This window comes from Chenopodium album, chromosome 10 (assembly GCF_948465745.1).
Source record: "Chenopodium album chromosome 10, dcCheAlbu1.1, whole genome shotgun sequence".
Lineage (NCBI taxonomy): Eukaryota > Viridiplantae > Streptophyta > Magnoliopsida > Caryophyllales > Amaranthaceae > Chenopodium > Chenopodium album.
In genome coordinates, this window is record NC_137843.1 from 37449709 (window position 1) to 37461716 (window position 12008).

Consider the following 12008-nt stretch of genomic DNA (forward strand, 5'->3'; position numbering starts at 1 on the left):
ATGAGTACCATAAATGACACTTATCAAATTCCCCCAAGCTAAACTTTTGCTCGTCCTCGAGCAAAACCAAGCAAGCAAGAATAAGGATGAAAGACTTATTCAAATAAGAAAAAGACAAGAGATGAGAATATACACTTAGACTCTCTATCGTAGGAATCACGGTTGTTTTTAGCTACAACAAACCCTTTAAACCCCTAGATCGCTCTAGAGGACGAGTGAAGGTCTCGTAAGGGTTTCCTAAGAGGTTTACTCATAACTCTTTGAAGTAAAATGATGCAAAATCATTTAAAGAAAGAAAGGTAAATCAAAAATTCAAACAAATAGCTCTTAACAAAGACTTTTGCTAACGATCAAACGCAAGTGAATAAGCACTTTTCTATATGATAGGGGTATGCATGCTCCAAGATATCTAAGGGTGATTGGAGCATAAGATATGCTAAGTGCAGAGAACTAATGAGGCACAATTCACCTTCATCCCAACCAATCTAACTGCGTTCTCCTAATGGCTTCAAATCTAACCTTAGTAAGCGTCTTAATGGTTCCTCGAAGGAACCGGAAAAGAATAAATATTGAGGCTTCTCGACATCTCGGCTACTACATACCGCTCCATAAGCTTGCCCACATCTCCCTCCACCGACTAGTGACTCAACCACAAAATTCAAAAGGTCTTGGAAATGGTTGTAATGTAAAGGCGAGAAGGGTGAGGGTAGGCTACAATTTAAAATTTGGTGGTACACCTAAATTGTGAAGCAAAGATTGGCGAAATCTCAACACCAAAACCAAGTAAACACCAAACAAAAACACAACACCCCCAAGCTTATTCAAAGCTAAGAATCACAAACATATGTAAAAAAAGCGTAAGAATGCTTCCCCCAAGCCAAAATAAAGCATTGTCCTCAATGCATAAAATTGGGAGAAAGAAACTTACATCAAAATATTATTTGAATTTTTCTCATTTTTCACTTTTTTAAATTTTGCCAAAGCTTTTGAATGTGCTTTGCTTTTCTCATTTTTTCAATTTTTTCATGTTTTCAATTTATTCATTGTCCTTACCTCTTTTAACTATGGACGGCTTTTTCAACTTTTGCATTTGCTTATTGTTCACAAAAGATTTACAACACAAACTTGCTTTCATCAAAAGAACCAAAAAGTCATTCTCATCCACCAAACCTACAACAATAGAGACCAAATGCTTCATAAAAACCAAAGATGGGAACAAAAATGAAACAAAAGGATCAAGAACTAAAGATGTGGCTTGAAATGAAGTATATGGCTCAAATGGATAGCAAGAAAGAAAATGAAAACCCAAAATAAAGAAATGAAAACTATCCTAGAAAAGTAAAAATAACCACCCCGAAAAGATGCCTTTGTCCTTCCTAAATGGTTCGGTCGCGATCTCGGAAAATGAAAGGCAAATTATAGATAAAGTACATAATAGCCAAGGATCCACGTGCCGCTCAAGCAAAATGTGAAGAAGGCTTGAAAAGAATGAAACCTCACATGGTTGTAGCAAAAACTCACTAAAGGCGTCAAATCCACCAAAGGAAGCAACTCCATCTTACCACAAACCAATAGAATCCGGCTTCAAGGCCCCAAAAGGTCTAAACCGCTACCTTAGCATACCCTATCCTAGAGTCAACCATGGATACTCATAAAGCATGCACACCGATAAGACGTAGGAAGGCACATATTCAAATGCAAAAGCTTGGATGGTATTATGTCTAAATACAAGAGCTAAACAAGTAAAAAGAAAATATAGCCTCAAACCTTTTTGTTTCACAAATGAGAGAAAAAAGGGAAAAAGAAAAGAGAGAAAAAGGAAAGCAAAGAAAGAAGAAAAGAAAAACACAAGAATGCAAGCAAGACAAGTAAAACCCAATCGTCAAACAAGCGGTCATTCGGCAACATCGCCAATGACCTCAAACACGCTAGGTGTTACAAGGCAAACATCCTCGAACAATCAACTCATCCTAAACTAAACCTATTCTAAGCAATCAAGAAAGAAAAAGAAAGAGAAGAAATAGAAGGATCTCACCGGGTACTCCAAACTAAGCTAAAGAGGAGAAGCAAGCATAAAACCGTCAGGATACCTCATAAGCAAAAGCAAGAATAAAAACCCAAGTGAGAGATAGAGAGCTATATACAAAAATAAAATTATTAGTAACTTCCAGACAAAAACCCAAAACAACCTAAAGAAAAACATGATCATAGAACTAGAGAAGTGAAATCGTAGAGCAGAGGAAAAATTCATTCACTAAGAAAGCAATCAGGCAATCAGAGAATCAAGTATCAATCGACAGACCATCAGCATGTCATCATCATTAGAAAACATTCTCAGGAAACAGAAACCATCATAAATCATCAGTAGAAAAAGACATCAAATCGAAGACAGAGCCATAGTGAACCATAAAATAAAGGGGGAAACCAACGCAACACAACAAACATAAGAATACTCCCCCAAGCCTAAAATGAGCTACCCCCCCCCCCCCCCCCCCCAAGCCAAAACCAAGCAACAAGCTGGTAAAATAACAATACAAATGCAAACGAGCATAAAAGGGAGAGTAGCTAAAATGGCATCACTCGGCACTATGGTAAGGGGTTAGAATGGGTACTCCCCTCACCAACCTCAGAAGAAACATTGCTAATGACATCATCTACATCCATTGGACCCTTACCCTTCAACCAGCTTACCCAAGAGCCCCCATCGGCCAAAATTCTCAGGATTAGGGAATGGGTTAGGGTTAGTCGGGTCATAAGCAAAGTCACACCCTCCGGGCCTCTTATAGTCGTAAGAGGTCGGAGAGGTCCCCTTAATGGCATAGGGAGGCACATGGGGCCCCTCCCAATAGAGATAACACAATCTAGGTCCAAGGGCCGTGTCATACGGGGCCCATTGAGGTATAGGTCCCTGATGAACCGGGTGGTAAGGGTAGTTAACATAAGGCTAAATCTCCCCCCTCATTACATGCAAATCATAAACTTGCCTAGCATGGTAATCATAGCCTAAAACAAAGTCATTCCCTAAAGGTGAACAATTCAAAACATTCGTAATGGGATCGATCTTTGCATGCAAAATAGACAAGTCACAAGTGGAGGAAGAAGATGAAGAAGGGGGAATCAAAGGTGTACCTCCCCGGGACACCGGGGGCAAAGTGGGAGCAAGAAAGTGAACGGGGGCATATGGATTGTGGCGAAGATTTGGCGAAGGAGCCTTCTTGAGAGATTGGTCGACCGGCCACTTGTTTGGCCGCCAAGGAAGAGCGGTGTCCAAGCATCGAGCGGTAGCCTCCGAATGTGGAATGGGGCACCAATCGATTGTTCTTGAAACTTTCCAAATAAACAAGTCTTCTTGAGAAGGACGCTCCAAAAACCGTTGATTGATCAAAGCATAGATACTAAGTAGATGGGATGGAGTTTTCTCTAATTTATCACGAATAGGCTTAAGGGACTCAAGCATCTTCCCATATTTCTTGTTGAGAGAGAGGGTCAAGATAGTGATCATTCCTCCCAATTGAATGCTTCCGGAGAGAAAGACACCATCACGGATATCGATGAAACGATCAAGCAAATGGGACGCAAAATCAAGGACCTCGACCTTATCTTCAAGAGTTTTGTCCGCTAACCAAAGCCAACTCCTCCCTAGAAATGGCTCTGAGAGACTCTTTAGAGAAAAATGCATAGGTAAGGAGCCGACTAAAGTATCTCAAAGCCGGGTGGATGATGGAAGCCGACTTGGAATATTGAGGACGGTAACTATCTTCAACCGATATGTGCCTCCACCAACGATGTTCCTTATAATTATGATCTCGTTGCAAAACCTCAAAGGCCGGAAAGATGTAGGGAGTACCCTCCATTGGCGAAGGAAACTTGAAGGCTTCGTTGAAGTAGGAGAGAGGAACCGAGTGGTCATTGTTGAAAACTTTAAAAGTAAGCATTTGAGTAGAAACACCATCCAACTTCTCCTCATGCTCTTCCAAAGTTGAAAGAAACTCGAAGGTAATGCGGGCATATGTCGGAACATTAAGACCAATGAATTATTCCAATCCCAAATTTTGAGCAAAGAATCTCACATCTTCATCAATTCTTAATGATGTTGTTGTCGATGCATCATAGAATCGAGTTAATAGAAGCTTCCTAGATGAAAGACGAATAAAATTTTCCCAATGCTCCTGCTTGATAAATTTGATGCCATAAGTCTCTTTGACATTGGGCGGAGATGGCACAACCTCCCTGGAATTAGAACTCCGCGCCCTCTTGGCCCGGCGAAGAGGTGCCATCTATACACAAGTAAACAAGAACTAGGTTAAAATTCATGATTGAAATGATGTGAAAAGATGGTGCATATCAAGAGCAATTAAATTCAAGGCCACCATTATCATAGAAATGAGCAAATTATCACACCACAAGTGTAAAAATGCACTTGAATATTAATGCTAGCAAGAACTTATGAACTACAAATGAGCACCAAGAGCAACTACACTCCAAACAATCATCTAAAACCCATCAATATGAACATCATTACTACCAAACAACACACAACATGACCAACAATGATGATACCAAAATAGTGGTTGTTCAAGCAGAATCAAACATCACAAGTTCAAATATACATCAATAATCATCATCAACACAAATATTGGAGGTAAGAAATAAGCAATATGAAAGCACCATTAATACAAGTACCAAAACAAGTCAAATCTGTCATGAAAAACCAAGGTAGAAAATTTATCAAGAAAACCAAAAGAAATGAAGAAATCATACCTTGAATTGGTGAGAAATTCTAATGAAATGGAACAAATAGCACAATCACACACTATCAATCCAAAATTGCAAACTCAAAACCCCAATCAAATAATACCCAAAAATCCCAACTTTTGGAGATAGAAAATCACAAGGAAAGTGTAAAATTGGAGATTTTAGAGTAATAATCAACTAAATGAAGTGAAAAATGATGATATTATGATGATAAAATGGCAGCAAAGAAGATGATGATGCTAGAACTCAACAAGAGAAATGAAGTAAGAAAGTGGAGGAAGAGAGACAAAAGAAGATGGTGCGTTTAATAGAAGGGGGCAGCAGGGGGGGCGCGCCTGCGCAGAGGGACTGCGCACCCGCGCCCTCCTGGGTCTTTTGCTCCTCTGAAACCCTTTTGTGCGCACATTGGTGGGCACAAGCTACATGCCCATGATGAACAAGAGACTAGGCAGTCTCTAAACACCTTGACGGTGGGTTCAACACGACAATTTCATGAACCCACCATTACGAATCCACCAAGCTTCAATTCTTATATATGCCTCCAAGTACTCAAATTGAACACTTCATCCTAAAATTTGGTACCAAAATTGTTGGAAACCTTACTTCAATCCAATCAAAGACACCCTAAAACACAATCAACAAAGAAACTTAATTCGATCAAAAGCATCAAAAAGGAAAAATTAAATCAAAGAAAATAGAAAAGAAAGTTAAAAATTCGGGTTGCCTCTTGAGAAGCACTTGTTTAACGTCATTAGCTCAACGTTCCCCACCCTTCAAGGTGGTTCATAGAGGGTCATATTATGAATGACTCCGACAAAAACTCCATCATAGTAACGCTTAAGTCTATGCCCATTGACTTTGAAAGACCTTGAGAAATCCAAAGGAGAGATTTCAATAACACCATTGGGGAAAACCTCTTGAACCACAAAAGGACCACTCCAACGAGACAATAACTTTTCGGAAAATAATCTCATCCTTGAATCGTAAAGGAGCACCTTATCACCAACATTGAACTCCTTTTTCTCAATAAACTTATCATGCATCTCTTTGGTACGAGTTTTGTACATGCTTGCACAATGATATGCATCCAAACGAAGTTCTTCCAATTCATGGAGATCAAGCCAATGTTGCTCACCGAGCACTTGCCAAATCGAAATTGATTTTCTTAATAGCCCAATCAGTACGATGCTCAAGTTCAACCGGAGGATGACAAGATTTCCCATAAACCAAGCGGTAAGGAGTGGTGCCAATAGGAGTCTTAAAGGCCGTTCTATATGCCCACAAAGCATAATCAAGGTTATCTAACCAATCTTTCCCATTTCTTGCAACCGTCTTTTCAAGAATCAACTTGATTTGACGATTAGACACCTCAACTTGTCCACTAGTTTGAGGATGATAGGGGAGTCCAAAACGTTGGTTAACTCCATGCTTCTTCAACATCTTACGGAAGGCACTATACACAAAATGAGCTCCATTATCACTTATGTCCGCCTTGGGAATGCCGAATCTTGGGAAAAATATCTTCTTGAACATCTTCATTGCTACCTTATGATCGTTTGTTGGTGAAGCAATGGCTTCGACACATAATCAACGCAACAAGAATATATTGATTCCCATATGAGGAAGGGAAAGGACCCATGAAATCAATTCCCCATACATCAAAAACTTCCACCTCAAGGATGGGTTGTTGGGGCATCTCATTTCTCCTTCAAATATTTCCGGTTTTTTGGCACCGGTCACAACTCTTGAAAAATTCCCAAGCATTCTTGAAGAGATTTGGCACCACAATCCACATTGAAGCACCTTGGAAGCCGTCCTAGAAACACCCATGTGACCACCACTAGGATTCGAGTGGCACATCTTCAACACACTAGGTATCTCCTCATTTGACACACATCAACGCAACAAACCATCAACACCTCTCTTGTACAAGATTGGTTCATCCCACACATAATGCCTAGCCTCCCTCTTAAGCTTCTTTCTTCGATTCATGGTAAATGAAGGAGGAAACTCCCCATAAGCAAGATAGTTAACCAAATCGGCAAACCATGGGAGTTCCTTCACATGTATAGCATACAAAGAATCATCTAACATTCTATCTTCAATAGGAGACCCATCATCTTGAACTTAGAAATCCTCTAGTCTAGATAAATGATCCGTAACCACATTTTTCGCTCCTTTCTTATCTCTAATTTCAAAGTAAAAAGTTTGAAGCTCAAGCACCCAACGGATCAACCTTGGCTTTGGTTCCTTCTTGGCAAAGAGATATTTTAGGGCCGCATGATCGGTGAAAACAATTGTCTTGGATCCTAATAAATAGCAACAAAATTTTTCAAAAGAATGAACAATTGCCAAGAACTCCTTCTCCGTTGTTGTGTAGTTCCTTTGAGCACCATTAAGAGTCTTCGACATGTAATAAATGACATGAAGCTTCTTATCAACTCTTTAACCCAATACACCCCCAATGGCCGTATCACTAGCATCACACATCAATTCAAAAGGCAAATCCCACCTAGGGGCTTGGACAATGGGAGTAGAGATCAAAGCTTTCTTCAATTTGTTGAATACTTCAAAACATTTGTCATCAAACACAAACTCAACATCATTTTGGATAAGATCATTGAGAGTCTTTGCTATGAAAGAAAAGTCTTTGATAAACCTTATATAGAACCTGGCATGTCCTAAGAATGATCTCACACCTTTCACATTAACTTGAGGTGGCAACTTCTCAATAACCTTAATTTTTGCCTTATCCACCTCTATGCCTTTGTGAGAAATCTTATGCCTAAGGACTATGCCTTCCTCAACCATAAAGTGACACTTCTCCCAATTCAATACCAAATTCACCTTCTCACACCTAGCTAAACATTTCTCAAGATTTTCAAGGCATGCCTCAAAAGAAACTCCGCCTACGGAGAAGTCATCCATAAACACTTCCATCTCCTCCACCAACATATCCCCACTCATCATACATCGTTGAAATGTTGCGGGAGCATTACAAAGTCCGAATGGCATTCTCTTATAAGCAAATGTACCATATGGGCAAGTAAAAGTAGTCTTCTCTTGGTCATCGGGGTGGATAGGGATTTGGAAAAACTCAGAGTAACCATCAATAAAACAATAATACTTGTGCCTTGTTAGTCTTTCTAGTATTTGATCAATGAAAGGAAGGGGAAAATGTTATTTCTCGGTGGATGTGTTTAGATGTCTATAGTCTATACACATTCGCCAACCCGTGACCGTCCTCGTCGGGATAAGCTCACCTTTTTCATTCTTGACGACGGTCATGCCCCCCTTCTTTGGAACGACATGAACGGGAGAGATCCACCTAGAGCTTGAGATGGGGAATATGATTCCCGCATCTAGAAGCTTAGTAATCTCTTTCTTCACTACCTCCCCCATTTAGGGATGTAGTTTCCGTTGTCGCTCAATAGAAGGAAGAGCTCCCTCCTCAAGGGTTATGTGGAGTGTACATAAACCGGGGCTTATACCCTTGAGGTCGTCAATGGTATATCCCAAAGCACCTTGGTGCCTTCTCAAAACATCACATAACTCTTGAGCTTGACTCTTGCTCAAAGATGCACTAACAATCATAGGATAAGTAGAATTTGGGCCTAATAACTCATACCTAAGGTGTGATGGTAGAGGTTTGAGCTCTACCGTGGGAACACCTTTACCTTCTTTGGTTGAGGCCGCTTGTAAAGCTTCTTGGCTTGAGATCTTCATGCACATTTGCTCATCACTTCCTTCCAAGCTTTCATCAATGACTCTTTCAATGAAATCCATTTCCTTGCCATGCTCACCTGTCTTTTCTTTGTTCAACAAAACACACTCAAGAGGATCATTAAAGGCGAACAAGTGCTCATGCATGGAATTCACAATGTCATCTAAAATTTCTATTCTCATACAATTCTCTAATGAAGAAGAAGGGTATTGCATACTCTCATTCAAATCAAACTCAATCTTTTCTTCCCCCACCTTGAGAGAAATTTTAGCACTCTTGACATCAATCAAAGCTCCTAATGTTGCAAGGAAGGGTCTACCAAGAATGATGGGGATATTTGAATCTTCGTCCATATCAAGCACAACAAAATCTACCGGGATCACAAACTTCCCTACCCTCAAGGGAACATCCTCTACCTTACCTTTTGGGATTTTAATGGACCTATCGGCTAATTATAAGGTAATGTTGGTAGGTGAAAGTTCTCCTAGCTCAAGTCTTTGATAGACTGAGTATGGCATAAGGCTAACACTAGCTCCCAGGTCACACAAGGAATTATCAATTTGTGTCTTATTAATAGCACAAGGGATAGAAAAGTTCCCGGGATCCTTCAACTTAGGCAGCATCTTGTTCATTATGATGGCACTATAATTCTCAGTCAAACTAACCGTTTTCGCCATATCACAAGTTCTCCTCCCACTCAAGATTTCCTTAAGGAATTTTGCATAATTCGGCATTTGGTCAATGACATCGGTAAATGGGAGGGTAAGATGAAGTTGCCTAAGCATCTCTATGACTTTACCAAATTGTTCATCTAATTTGTGCCTATTAAACTTTTGGGGGTATGGGAGCTTAGGATTGATAACTTCTCTCACTTTCTCTTTCACTTTCTCAACTTGTTCCTCATCAACTTTCTCAACCAAAGGACTCTCATCTCCCTTATTCTCAATCGGGTCCTTGTAGGACTTTCCTTAGCATCACTCTTCTTAGAAACTCCACTCTCAAGAATCCTACCACTCCTAGTTACAATTGCATTCATAGAACTCTAGGATCTAAGCCTTGTGAAGTCAAAGAAGAAAGATTTGCAAACTCTTTCAACATATTAGCCAATTGAGAAATTTGGTTCTCCAACCCCTTACTATATAAGTCATCATGTCATTAATCTTCTCATTACTAAGGGTTATATGAGTATTCAACACCTTGGTTTAGTTCTCAATGAAATCATCTAACCAACTCCTAGATAAAGATTGTTGATCAGAGAAACTATCACTTTGGCCTTGTGTCTTTGGAGTAAATCCGAGTGGGGTACCTCTTTGAACATTGTTTTGAAAATTCCCCCTACTTTGATTACTCCTATTACCCCTACCTTGATTTTGGCCATGATTTTGATTATAGATACCATAACCTTGGTTATGATCTCCATATACTTGGCCATGACTTTTACCACTATAACCATGTTTGTTATAGTTACCACGAAACCCTTGGGTTCTTTGGTTCCCACAACCACTATTTTGGTTATAATTATCATAGTTCCCGTGGTTGTGATAAAACCTATTCCCAACATTCCTCTGAACATCAAATCTAGGTCCAAAATCATTATTTGCAACATAATTCACATGCTCACTCTTATTTCCATCATATTCATCATTTGTATCACAAGAAACATTAGGGGAAAAAGAAGCATCATGATCATTCATTCCACATAAATTACAAAACCAACATTCACTAATCATACAACAAGAAGAGGAAAAAATTGTTAGGGTAAGGAGATGTACCTCTCCCCTTAATTTGGGAGGGAAGAATCGGTGCTTGTGAAGTTGCACTCTCGAGCTTAACCTTGATAGATACCACCTCTTTCCCTAAGTCCGAAATTTGCGTGGACAAATTGTTGATAGCATTGAGTTGATCAATCGAGCATCCCTTGGTGGTACTCTTATTTGTTAGCTCTTCCTCACCCTCTTGCCAATCCATGTAGTGTCTCACTAAACCCTCAATAATATCAACAACTTCTTCCTCATTCTTGTTCATTATAGGGCCTCCGGCTTCGGCATCAAGACTTAACCTCCCTTGAGGACTCAAACCACCATAAAAGATTTGAATGATTTGGTAAGTGAGGATTCCATGGTGTGGACACTCTCTTTGATATTCCTTATACCTCCCCCATGCTTCATAGAGGCTTTCACTAGTCCTTTGCTTGAAACTTTGAATCAAAGCTCTAGCCTCCGCCGTTTTATTTCGAGGGAAGAAATGGGAAAGAAATTCATTAGTGACTTCATCCTAAATTCTCAAGGAATTAGGGTTTACTTCCTTGTCCAGCCACTCTTGAGCTCTTCCAATTAGAGAGGAAATAACTTGAGCTTTACGAATTCTTGTGCGACCCCGCTCACCTTTATTGTGTTGCAATATTTCTCGAATTCCTTAAGATGATTGAGGGGATTTTCATTTGTTCCACCACTATATTTTCGCCTTTCAATTAAAGTGATCATTGCCGGCTTGATTTCAAAGTCACTTTCCGGAATTAAAGATGGAGCAATACCGCTCTCATACTTATATGCAGCCGGAGTTCCCAACTCCTTCAATGTCACCCTTGGGACTTCTCCCATGTTCTCTTGCACACACAATCTCAAAGGAAAATATTAGTAACACGGCTACAAATGTAGCCTAAAAGAGAAAAATCTTTTTGTATTTTTGAGATAAAATGAAATAGATTCAGCAACAATAGCAAACAACTATGCCATTCCCCGGCAACGGCGCCATTTTGATGATAGGTGGATTATAGGTCGTTGAAACTAAAATTCCTCCAATCAAACTAAATTTGTAACTAAACCTACACCTAGTAATAGGGCAAGTTCATGTCGAACCACTAGGAATGGGGGGAAGTTTGCTACGGCCAAAGTCAAGCTATTTTGAAACGTAAGAGGTAGTGTAGGTTATCTAATTCAACTAAACAAACAAAGTAAATCAATATATCAAACACTAGGGATTTAGGATCCACATGTATTGCAATGAACACACACTAATCGGGTTGGAGATTGATTAATTCGAGTATTGCGAGGGAAGATAGACAATGCAATCAAAAGAGCTCGATAAGCTATCTCCTAGAGGTCTAACTAGCGCCAACTACGAAAGACTCAAACTAGGAACGTCACAAACAAGCTCAATCAATAAATATGAGCTACAAATCAATGGTCCGTATCAATGTAGACACACAATGCAATTTAGCATGAAGAACAAGGTTGATCACTCCTTCCAATCCATACACATGCACAAAATTCAGTCAACTAATTTAATCACAATGCTAAATCAATAAAAAAAAAACCCCCCCAATTAGCTAATGATCCATCACTAATACATGCTTCACCACATCCCTAGCAAGCAAACTACTCACAATCCATTAAAGAAATCAAGAACAAAGCTATACATTTCATCAAATTCATCAACATCATTCCAATCAAACCAATTCAATCAAACAATCAATAAACTTGAACAATCAACCAAACAATTGAAATCAAAAGCTAAAGATTGAATTAAA

General features: G+C 39.5%; 1 non-coding gene across 1 annotated transcript; it reads left to right on the forward strand.

The window, feature by feature from the left end:
• Positions 1-10592: 10592 nt before the first annotated feature.
• LOC145565733 (small nucleolar RNA R71) lies at positions 10593-10698 on the forward strand. Its single transcript, XR_014095113.1, has one exon. It is a non-coding gene; the product is annotated as a small nucleolar RNA R71 (small nucleolar RNA).
• The last annotated feature ends 1310 nt before the right edge of the window (positions 10699-12008 follow it).